A 13,076-nucleotide genomic window follows, 5' to 3' on the forward strand; every position below is an offset into this window, starting at 1 on the left:
ATCTCGACTCACTGCAACCTCTGCTTCCTGGGTTCAAGTGATTCTCTTGCCTCAGCTTCCTGAGTAGCTAGCATTACAGGCGTGTGCCACCATGGCCAGCTAATTTTTTGTATCTCACTAGAGATGGGGTTTCATCATGTTGCCCAGGCTGGTCTTGAACTCCTGACCTTGTGATCTGCCCGCTTCAGCCTCCCAAAGTGCTGGGATTACAGGCATGAGCTACTGCGCCCGGCCAAGAATTGTGTTTAATAGTGAAATTCCATTACAGGCATAGACTAATGATGAGACTGTAATGTTTTCCAAAGTGTGACCCAGGCTACAGAAGTTAGTAATAAAAATCAATACAAAATGATTCTTGAATCCCTTAAATTATTAAGTATATGTAATGAGGTGCTACTATGGTTTTAGGTAAACATTTCTTTTTTTATGTGAGGCTTACCAAGCATTGCAGAACACTGAGCATCCCTAGCTTCTGACTACTAAATGCCACTAGCATCTGCCAGTCTTGTTACAAACACACCAATGTTCCCACACCACATTTGCAAATATTCCTCCTGTGGCTGGCAATTCTGCCCTCTGAAGGAAAGCATGAGTGTAGTAGTTGGTAAAGGACGCATTTCTAAAAATTCCAAAGTGAGGGCCAGATCCATAACTTTAGAAATATTAGTACATGAAGGACTGTTCTATTCCCCAACTCCAGCTAATATCATGACAGAAATAAGTTAACCTTTCCTTAATAAGCTATTAAGAATTCCTTTTCTCATCTGTATTGAATAACTGAGGCAATTTTCTGCATCAGGGTACTCAACCAAATGTTAATTTGAACATTACTGGTTTGGACTCAAGATAATTTGCTATTTTCAATATGAACTGTAATTTTATATTATTGATGATTAATGATAGTAAGTATATATCATTTATATTATATTAAGTAAAGATTATATTAAGTATATTATGGAATAAAGAAATTAACAAGGAATACTTTTCATTTAAGAAAATAGTCATGATTATCTTGTGCCAAAACCTATACTGGACATTAGAGATACACAAAAGAATGACCTTGTCTTTTGTTAGTAAAGAAGGCAGAATATTAACCAAGTAATTACCATATGGTTTACTAAGAGATACAGAAAATGAATGTACAAAATGCCATGGGAAAATCCAGGTGGTAATGATAACTCCATCTATGGGGTTTAAAGAGAGCTTCACAGGAGATATTTCATTTCACTTGGATGTTAAGGCATGCATAGGAATTTGCCAGATGAAGATTGCCTTCAGTGAGATAAAACTTCATGGGTAAAGACACAGGAGTATTAAATAACAGTAGTTCAGTGAGGCTGTACCAGGAAGAAATAGTAGGAAATTAGGTTTAAATGATGTATGTGCACTTGAAGGAATAAGTGATAAGAAGTATGGCTTCTCTCCTTTGGGTGATAGAAAGTCTGATAAAAATGTATATGTGATAGTAACCAATGATTTAGTTTGTGAATGTCAATCATACACATTTCCTATCTGGTTCACTCAGTAAACATCTCTGCATTTGTATTGCAAATTGAACTATCATTTTATGGAAATTTGGGGAGAAAGATGTTTCTAGTTGCCACTGGTAGATTGCCCTGGCTTCCTCAATCCTCACTGTCTACAGAGTACATTAAGACGCTTTTCATGCTAACCCAGAAAATGTTATATATCTTCTTTTGTTTTGTGATGTCTGCTAGTTTTTAAGTCCAACTATTTAGGTCTTTAAGATTTAGATTGGCTTAGATGGGTCATTAAGGTTTTGTTTTGCTGGAGGGACAAAGGTTACCCTGTAATTATTTAACTGTATATGTCTGTATGCACATCATTCTCATACAAAAATACTTTTGACTGTAAAGACACTTTTTTAAATTAAAAGGCATGCTTGTAAGGTGAGGTGAATGTTATAGCATAAATATTTTCAATTAATAATCACAAAACTAAATGTTATCCAAGAGGATTAACAAGTGAGTTCAATGGTTCTTTTGGATGATTCTGATTACCTTAATTTTGCTTTTTTTTTTCCCCCGAAACTCAAAACATAGTTTTCTCTATGCTTATATTTGTAGTATTCATTGTATTTTCCCTAATTTTTTTCATTTTGTGGTACCTTTATTAATATTCAATATGCACATCTCAATGTATTTCATAAGCAATTTCTGTAAACCTTTCTAGCTGTAGAATTCCTTTATATTTTAAATTAAGTCTCACAGTAGGAAGAAAAAAATTCAATGAAGGGGCCAACTGAAGAATCTAAGCATTTCTATTGTTAACCATGGAAAAATGCTTTACTTTATGCTCTTTAATTAAAATCTACATTTCTCTTATCAGTTTTCTTTCTACATTTGTGCCCCAGTGAATATCCAGGAATGTAGCTGATATACCAGGCTGTTGTCATAATTGGATGAATAGAAAAAGGAATAAATTAAAAAGAAAGATATATTCTACCCACACAATGTTAGTTAAGGATACTTTATTCTACATGTACATGTATCCACTATTCATCTATACTATATAAATAAGGTATATGTAAACTGTGTTTTAAACAGCTGTAGAAAGCTGTTGGAAGCCAAGGTTTTTGCCAAAAGCAAACTGCCAATGGCCAAGGTTATGTCTCTGGTGACTTTTTTAGTAATAACTGAGATGCTGGTAGACTCATTGCTGAGGTCTACACCCTGCATCACTTAGTTGTACAATTGTGGCTCTCACTCTGCAGTAGCAGATAATGATGCACTCAGCAGGGCTGCTCTAAGTTTTTTTAGATGTAACTAACCTGAAAAATAGCTTCAGGCATGACTGAACAGACCACTGCCTCCTAGAAGCCAGGCCTTTTTGAGATTTACTGATAGTGGTGGGAAAAACTCTTAGTGAAACTGACCATTAGTGAGAAATAACCCACTTTTTTTTTCTTAGACACATAACAGTCCTTACATGTTGGAACTGGGTTGATACTTCTCTCACCTCTGTCCCTTGACTTTTCATCTGTGTAGGGGAAGGTCTTGCTTTGTGGAACTTCAATCTTGTACATACTTGATGTATAGTCATTGAAAATAAGCATGAATGCATTAGTCTATGTAAATTCTTTAAGAGTGGTTATTATAACACAGTTTATATGCTTGTTAATATTAGCATTTTTAAGGTTTTATATGACGTTCTTAAAGAAGGCCTAAGGATATGAGTTCCACTACAAAAGGAAGTGGAATAAAATTCATGATTAGTTTAATGAGTCACTGAAAAATGCCTGCTTTTCAAAGCAAGGCTATAATTCTTTAATCAAAGACTGGAGGCAATGAATGAAAATTACATTATCTCACTAAATCACTTATCTTGGATTCAAATATGAAAAGTGGCCTCACCAAAAAAAAGATGCATCAATTCTGCATTTGATGAGCTGGGTAAAATTAAAACTTTTAATTCCCAGCTTTGTCATCGACTGGTTGTCTTATAAAGCATCTTTCTTTGCCTCTCATATACCATACGTGTAGACAAAGCACATTTTATAGTTTCAGCTATTTCTCTTACTAGAAATAGGTTGAAGTAAAAGCAAAGGAAAAATATCAGAGTCCTGGGAGAATTGCTGAACAGTGTTTTAGGTAAATTGAAAATTGTTTTGCCTTTAATCTTTGGGGGAGTCTGATAGTGCAGACCAAAGTCTTGAGATAGACGGAGCTAAGATCAAACCTTGGCTCAAACCTTGGCCACTGATTACTTTTAAGTGTCAAGGTGATCTTTAGCAAATGTGTTAACTTTTCTGAGGCAGATTTTTTTAAATCTATAAAATAGGAATGATATCTACCTTCCAGAGTTTTTATAAGAACAAACTTGATAATGCATGTAGAGCATTTAGCAGCAAAGAATTTGGCACTCAGTTGCTTATGGCAGCTATGTATCTTAGAGGAATTTTATTCTATTTCTCGAAAATGTATAACTCATGGAACAAACAAAAATATTCTCACATAAAGTTTTATGTGCTGAGCTTGGGAAATTCTTCCTCTTACCTCATAGAACCAAAGATATACCAAAATCTGTTTTTAAATAATGGGAAAATATCTATTTTTTATTGTAAAAAGTTTGGTTATATCTATATTTAAGTGATCAAAATCTTCAAAGGTAATATGCCTATCATTATAAAAATCTAGCTTTTCATTTATTATAAGAATAAATCAGACTTTAGAAAAAATATTTTCTATCAAATACATATTTACTTTTTCATGTTAAAGAATTCCAGTAAGAAAATCAATAAAAATATATAATATATATATGAAATCATTACAAGGTTCATGCTTCCAGGAAATTTTTAGAACTATGACCCACTTGAATCCAATATTCTAAGCCCTAAATATGAGTGTGAAGGACACGAGAACAATAAACTAGCTTGTCAGATTAATTTCCTAGGCCTGGCTTTACTTAAATTTCTCTAGAGCAGGGTTGTTGTAGAGGTGTTCAGGATTGCTTTAACTGTCAAGCATTCTTGCTGCACAGAATTAAGTCTTAAAAATAAGTTAAATTAATATGTATTTAATTAGATATTACAACTGACATTCAACTTGTATACAATCATTTTACATTGTATTAAATGTATATATTTGTCAGGGTTCTCTAGAGAAAACCAATTTTGTGTGTGTGTGTGTGTGTGTGTGTGTGACAGAGAGGGATTTTCTATACATCTATGAATATATAAAAATATTTATCATAAGGAATTGGCTCATCCTGTGAAGGATGTCCCAAGATCTGCAGTTGGCAAGCTAGAGACCCAGGACAGCCAGTGGTATAGTGCCAGATCAAGTCTGAAAACCTACGAAACAGGAGAGATGATGGCATAAGTTCCAGTCCAAGTCCAAGTCTGAAGGCAGGAGAAGACCAGCGTCCCAACCTCCAAAACCGTTAGGCAGAAAAAAATCAAATTCTCTCTTACTCAGCCTTTTTGTTCATTCAGGACTTCAGCAGATGGAATGAGGCCCACCCACATTGGGGAGAGCAATCTGCTTTACTCAACTCTACCAGTTCAAAAGTTAATCTCATCCAGAAACACCCTCATGAACACACCCAGAATAATGCTTAACCACATGTTTATCTGATAACTCCATGGCCCAGTCCAGCTGACACACAAAATTTACCATCACAGTACATTATGATGGGATATGGTATATTCTAATGTGATATAGAGAGGAAAATCTGGACATAAGAAAGTCTAACATTGATGAAGGTTTTTAGAAAGCACTGGAGGAGTTCTCTCTAAAGCTTACCCTAGCCAGATCATGTTGATGTTCATCACCATAAAAAAAAAGAAAAATTGCTGATTAGAATGAGAACACAGAAAAGTGACCCTGAAATACTGAGCGTCCATGCTTGGCAGAACTAGCAAATCCATAAGTCTTAACTGGACAAAAAGTAGAATGATTCTCAGTCTAGCTTGATCAGTGATACACAGATTTGTGTTCTATCAGATGACGACTGAAGACCCTGTGTGGGAGTCTGGATAGTGTCCTGTACAGGGCCTGAGTAGAGCCGCTGAGAGCTGCATCAGCATGCAGGAAGGGAATGCCTTTTTCTGATTTATGCAATATCTCCCTCTGGGCTAGCAACAGCCTTGATTATCAACTAGTATTATCATACACCACCACCACTACCACCATTAGCCTCACAGTAACTTTGTAAAAATCCTATAATTAATTATGTGATTATTAGCTTGATAAATCAAGGAATACAAAGACTTCAAGTTGGTTAAATGTTCTTAGTGGAGTCTGTCAGACTCTACAAAGTGAATTACTAGATATAACTAGGACATTAGAATAGAAGAAACCTTAGAAATAATTTATTTCACCTTCCTCTAGTCATCAGACTTTATCACTGCTGACTGTGCTAGATAGATGCTGGACTATACAGACCTCTGTTCATAGGGAGCTTATATTGCAGTGAAGGGAGAAAAATAATATCTCATTAAACAATATAAATAATGAGATAGTTGTGTATGAGATAAGGGCTGTGAAGGAAATAAACAGGATAATGGAAGAGAAAATCACTGGTAAATACTTTACAAGCCAGGGAGAGAGTAGAGGGAAGGCATTTATGACAATATATTCAGACTCAGCTGCAGGAAGTTCTGGGGACTGTTTGAGCTTGAAGGGGAATAGCAATGTAAATAAAAGATCAACATGGCTGAGTGAGGGATCAGCAAGACTTGAAATTTATAAAGGAGTGGGAGCAATATAGAACAGACCATGATACAAGGTTTGACTTTCATTTTAGAAATCATCAGAGGCCATTGAAAGGTTTAAAGAATGAAAATGATATGGGAGGACTTTCTTTTTCTGTTTTGAATTTCATTATTGAGTAGATACTAGACCGACAGGGTTTAAAAATAAAACAATAGATGGTCTTGTTTTGTTAATTTTTCTTATTTCTGTTGTCTGAGTCAATTTCCATGTTTTCTTATCATGTCTGTTCTCCCAAGTGTTCCTTTTAATCTTGCCTTCTTTACTCATTTTATTTTCTCTTCTATCTCTTTCTTGAATTCTAGCAGCTTGTATTTCATCTCTTCTTTCTTTCATTTCATCTTCTTTCGTGCAAACATCTCTTCCTTGAGTTCTTGTATTTCCGCTTTAAGGTCTTCTTTCATAGCAATCACTTCATGTATTTATTTAAGCCTATGATAAAATGTTTGGTTACAATTTTTATATGCTCACTGTGATTTTTTCTTGAGATTGTTTTTTATTCATTCATATGATAGCAATACCTTCTTCACAGAGTACAACCATGCTATGTCTGCTACTGTTTTGTTACTCAGGGTTGAATGTAGAAGATTTTACTGGAACAGGTATTTATTTGAAAGAGGTTCCTAGTGTGGGTTTATGCAGTCTTCTAGGCTTTGCAGCTCAAGTGTCTCTTTTAGTCTTCTCGGATTTAGATTATTCTCTTCCTGTATAGAGCCTCTGAGCTTATCTGTGTAGTCAGCTATCTTTAAGATATCCATTAGTTTCTGCTGCCAGCCCCACATGCCACATTCCCTATTTCTTCACTGCCATTGTCATAAACAGAAACGGCTCTGTTGTCCAAGGCAATATTTATTTCAAATCATTGTAGGACTTGTTTCCACTGGCATTGTCTTTAATGTGACAAGGCTATTAGACTCATCACCTTGGCAACTGCTCTCTGATGGCAGCATTCTCGGGACTCAGCCATGTTTACTACATCTCCAGCATCAGCTTTAACTTTCACATTTCAGGGGATTCCTTGCTCTTAGAGAATGTATCTGTGTTGTGCTCTCCAGAATTGGCTACCTCTGGGTCTTCCATGCACTTACCAGCCAGTGCCCTCCCTTCCTCCCAGGTGGCTCTGCCCCGATCTTGGTGGCATTTGGTGGCACTAACTTATCATTAGAGTTACAGCTTCTTTCTGTCTCCTAATGTTTCTGCACATTGAAGTTTGGCAATTTTTGACATTTTATACATGTTTGTTTGTTGGTCGGTTTGTTTTCCTAATGCTTAATGGTTTCTAAGAGGAATAGTGAGTTGTTTTTAGGTAAACAATAACCATATAAAAGAACTACAACCATGTTCATATTGATTTCTTTCTCTCTCTTTCTCTATATTTTTAATGATCACTGTGACTGCTAAGTGAAAAATGTGTTGTTCGGGGACAAGAATATATATAAGCAGAAGAATTTGGAGCAACTTCAGTAGTCCATGCTACAATGATTGTGGCCAAGATTGTAGTATGGCAGAAGAGATAAGTCAATGTGTTTGAGATATATTTCAAAGGTAGAGTGGATAGGAATTGGTGAATTGGGAGTTGTATATAAGGGAGAAAAAGCAATTCAGGAAGGGTCCTATATGTTTAGATTTGGAGAATAGGGTTGATGATGGTATTATTTATTGAGAGTTCTTTTTGGACATATGTTAGATATTGGATAATATTATAAGACATCTGTAAGGAAATGCCAAATCTGGACTGAAGATATAAATTTGGGCATTAGTAAATTATAGATGGCATTTAAAACATGGAATTTGAGGAAATCAGATTTGGAGAGAGTTTAATGAAAATAAAGATCCCAAGACCAAATCTTAAAGAACACCAACATTTACAATAAGAGAAATTAAGGAGCCAGGAAAGGAAATTGAAGAGGGGTGACATTGAGGTACACAGAATGCCTCATCTCACTTAAAAGAAATCTGAGTTCTATGAACCCTGCCTCCAAGCTGCCCGTTAGTGCTTTCTGAGCCTGTCTCTCAACACATTGCTCTTCATCTCAGTGATTTAAGATAATACTTCAAAATTTCACTCTTAATGTGAAAGTTTACCCAGTGAGTAATATTTTAATAGTATCAATTGAATCTTAAATACCATCTGTATGTCATTAACTTTAACTTTATATCTCTAGTCCAGACTTTTTTGCTGAGCTCATATATCATCCTTCTAATTGACAGCTCTACGTGAATACCTAATAGGATCCCAAACATATATGTTCATAATTATAAACATAAAGCAGACATTTATGAAATTATATTTTCTGATGACAACTATAGTACTAGATCACCCAAAACTTTTATTATGTAAATAATCATAATTGTATAATATGTAATATATTATTCATGTATTTGGTACTTATTTAATAATATATTCAGGAAAATACATTCTTTTTTGTTATTTTATCTTCTTAATCTTTCAAAGTTTAATCTTTCAAAGTTTAATCTTTGAAAGATTAAAGTTCTTAATCTTTCAAAGTTTACTTGTGAATAGGACAAAGTTTACTTGTGAATAGGATCTCAGCTTTCTTCAGCAATTTTGTTCAAAATAGTCCTGTTCTTAAGAAATGTCAGCTGCTTTGTGGTTTGATATAATGAAGCAAAAGCTTTTTCTGCCTTCCTGTATTTTTGTGACATTTAACTTGCTTATTCTTAGGGTATTTATGTTAAAAATGTATGGGCTGAAAGCCTTACCAACAACTCACTGAGTTTTCTTCATGAATGTGGAAATTACCTTTTGATGAAAAGGGGGGTCTGCTCACAATGATGTGATGTCTCAGCTTAGGCCACAGTGACTGCTGTCACTATTCGCATAAGTGCCCACTGAAAACAAACAGGTCAAGGTCAGCTTTGTTTTCCCCTTAGAAAGTGTAGCATCTAAAGAAAGAGCATAAAATGCTCTGGGACCTTAATAACACAAAGTATGTTCCACTTTGTGGAACAACAGATTAAAACTCAGTCTTTTCATTGAAACAAAATATAAAAACCAGAAGCAGCTGTAGTTTTATTACATTTGAACCTGATTTATTAAAATGATGGCCTGTGACAGAAAGAGGTAAAAATGTATAAAGCAGTTACTAGATTTTTTTTAGCTCAAAATTTTTACCTGTTCAAACTATGCAACCTCAGGAAATCTAAATAACTGGCCATGGAGCTAAAAGCTGTCTAATTGAAGTACCTGCAGTGGTTATAATTCTGACAGCTATAACTCCTGATATCTGCCCTCTTGCCTTGGAAAGTCTCTTTAAGTCATGTTTTCGATGGGCAGATGCAATTGGGTTGGGAGAAATCACATTAAGCTACATAAAAGGTTTTTATCTAGACATTATCCTATTTTATCTTTCAATAGCTCTACACATGGGTATAACTCAATTTATATATTTATAGCCCATATACTTATACAAAACAATTAGAGGCAGCTTTCAATAATTTAGTTAATATAATAAAATAGAAAGAAAAGTCAGGGTCAGTAGAAACATAGATGACATAGAATATAATATGGAAAAGATTATATAGTACATAAGCAAGCTTTACATATCTATGAGTTTACTAAAACTAGTTACTAAAATTAGGCTGCATATTTAGCTTTGAACTTTTTGGCACAAGTATAATTATTCTACTTTTACAAAGAAAGAGATTGAAGTTCAGAGAAATTACTTAATCCACCCAAGGGCATAGTTGGAGAGTGGTAGAGTTGAGATCTGATCTTGAATGTCAAGCCTTGATCCCCCAAATCTATGTTGCTTCTACCACAATGTGCTGAGCAGTTCTCATTCTTTCTTTTTAAGTCAGGTTTCACCCTAGACATATCTTTCCTTCTGTACTGAACCTTATTCTTTCAAAATGTAAATTTCCCTGAAATCACCTTAGAGGTGTGATGCATTGACAAATTTTGTTACCTTTAATTTGTTCCAGCTGAAGAACTCAAGCCCCTGAATGGTGGGTCAGCAACCTTTTATTATTGGAGGTTGTGAGTGAGAATGTTTTAAGGGCTTCTACCCAGAAGCATCTGATTATTATGGGAATGCAGCCAAATTGTATGAAACTATTATAGAAAAATTACCAGCTAAACTCTATTATTTAGGTTTCTATAATCTATCTGCAATTTACTTTTCCAGCCTTAGATCCTTCTTCCCTCCATTATATTCAATTCATGAAATATTTATTAAGCGTGTATTTATTATGCTAGGCATTTTGGAGAGATAAAAAAGATGAGTGAGATACATTTTTTAGTGTTAAAAAATATTAAGTTTATTGCCAGTGATAAGCCAAGTGCAAACATAAAGTGGAATGAGTTAAGTGACATAAAAGAAATAGAAAGTGCAGTTGGGATTTTAAGGAAGAAGGAGTTCATTTGATTAACAAGACCCCAAAGATCTGTATGACTCAGGGGGATACTTTTTCTAGGCCTTGAATGGTGTTGGCAGTATACAAAATACATGACATTTCTACCACTGCTCCCAAAGTTGTACCTGGTTTGACATCACTAATCACTCATGGCTTTCTTTTTTTTTTTTTTTTGAAGATGAATTGATTTTGGAATTTTCCCCTCATATCACTCTCAAGAAACCTTGCCAGTTTATCAGAGTTGGAAGCAGAGAAAAAACTTATTTTTAAAAAACCTTCATTTTGAGGAGATACGGGAAGGGAGGCTGGGAGCATGGTAGAAGTTAAGGAAGAAACATCAGTAAAGGCAGAGATGGGAAGGCATATACATTGTTGGGAAATCCAAAGTTTCCCAGTTTGTCTATCATATAGGCTATATATTTGGAGAGAGAAAACTGAAACAAATACAGATGTGAGGCCCTATTTTGAAGGGCCTCAAATGCATGCATGGGAACATATATACATAAACTTCCTTCCATAGCCAAACTGTACTACTTCTCAGAATCTAGTCTTTTTCCATTTCTGCACATTTGGCCCAGAATATCTGATAATAAGAACAGTGTCCTACTCTTCTCTATTATCTCAAACTCTGGCCATCCTAGCCCCAAGATCACTCTCTGGCCCTCTGACTTCCATACAATAACACTATTATTATATTTGTTAATGACTTTTATGATGTGTTTTCTGATAACATTGGTTATATATTTACATGTAGGTGTCCTGTTTCTCCAGCTATATTGTAAACTCCTTGACATAGGAGCAATGTCCTATTTCTACAGGTGTTTCTAACACAGATTAAATGATTGTCAGTGGTAAAATGGTGAGAGATTCACAAAAACTTGACTTAAATTTAAATTGGGAAGAAAAGGAACTTAAAGTTTAGCAGTCTGGCACTGTCTCCCAACATAGCTCTGTCCCTGTGAATGTTTAAATACCTTATACAGTCTCATAGCTAGAGGGAGAGATGAATATCAGACTTATCAGTGGCTGACCTTTTTGAATCCAAAACTAATACAGTCATAGCAGAACAAATACAATTGAATCAGAAAATAAGCAGCAAGTTTCAAAAATCTGATGAAGTGTATTAAGGTCTATTTTAGAGGGTCTAGAGTTCAAACCAGTGGTTAAAATGAAGGCACAACTCTAAATCTAGAAAAGTCCTCTATTGCACATGAGAATCAATGTCAGAATTGACAAAATCCCCAAGAGTTTACCTGAAGATCAATAACTATATTCATGAGACGCTGAAACGTATGAAGTAGTCTGAAGAGGTTACTCTGTGGCTTCTTGAATTTTAGAGGAAAAAAGTCAACTAAAATAGAAGTTACTGGAACATAAGTTGTTATACCACAAAGATTCACATGTTCTGGCTCAAAACACAGATCTTAGTTATTTCTCATTCTATAAAAAGAAAAACATATTTTTTCTATGCATGTTTCTTTATTTTCCAAGTGTTCTACTATGAATGTTTTCACTTTCTTAAGCCAAAAATAAACTTAATATTTAAAAAAAGCTTATGACTAGGTTGTTTTCAAATCACCAGCAATATGTCTATACCAAATTTCTGTACATTTGAGCAATGAAATTTTCAAATTTACAATTGGACCACTAATAAAAACTAACTTGGATTTTTTGAAGATTTTCTCCCCCACTTACTGCCTTAGTTCAAGCAATTGATGAGTTTTAGCTACTTACTTACAGGGAGATAGGCCAAGTGAGGTGGGAAGTCAGGGAAGTAATCCTAGGTCCATTTACCTGGGCAGGACCCAGTCTGAGGACTGAAGAGGTATGACTGGATAGGCTGTTTCTTTGATGAGATTTCCAGGCTGGCCAAGAGTTTATACTTAGGAATCTCTTTTTGGGTGAAGAATACCCAAATGCCATGCTAGATAAATGAGTCAGGGCCTCAGCTTCTCAGGAGCTATAGGAGTACACAGTTACACAACGAAACAAGAGCCAAACATGGGTGTATCAGTCAGGATTCTCCAGAGGGATAGAACTAATAGGATATATGTACATACAAAAAGGAGTTTATTAAGGAGAATTGACTCCCACAATTACAAGGTGAAGTCCCATGATAGGCTGCCTGCAAGCTGAGGAGCAAGGAAGCCAGTGCTAGATCAGCCCAAGTCCCAAAGCCTCAAAAGTAGGGAAGTTGACAGTGCAGACTTCGTTCTATGGTCAAAGGCCTGAGAGCCTCTGGCAAACTACTGGTGTAAGTCCAAGACTCCAAAAGCCAAAGAACTTGGAGTCTGATGTTTGAGGCCAGGAAGCATAGACCATGGGAGAAAGATGAAGGCCAGAAGGCTCAGCAAGTTAGCTTATTCTACCTTCTGCCTGCTTTTCCTAGCTGCACTGGCTGCCAACTGGATGGTGCCCACCCAGATTGAGGGTGGGTCTGCCTCTCCCAGTCCACTGACTCAAATG

The 13,076-nt window shown here is 35.5% G+C and overlaps 1 protein-coding gene across 1 annotated transcript in view; it reads left to right on the forward strand.

Moving 5' to 3' along the window:
• Positions 1-13,076, forward strand: part of LINGO2 (leucine rich repeat and Ig domain containing 2) — a 743,357-nt gene that overhangs the window by 559,229 nt on the left and 171,052 nt on the right. The gene's annotated exons all lie outside the window — the stretch shown is intronic.

Source organism: Macaca mulatta, chromosome 15 (genome assembly GCF_049350105.2).
Source record: "Macaca mulatta isolate MMU2019108-1 chromosome 15, T2T-MMU8v2.0, whole genome shotgun sequence".
Lineage (NCBI taxonomy): Eukaryota > Metazoa > Chordata > Mammalia > Primates > Cercopithecidae > Macaca > Macaca mulatta.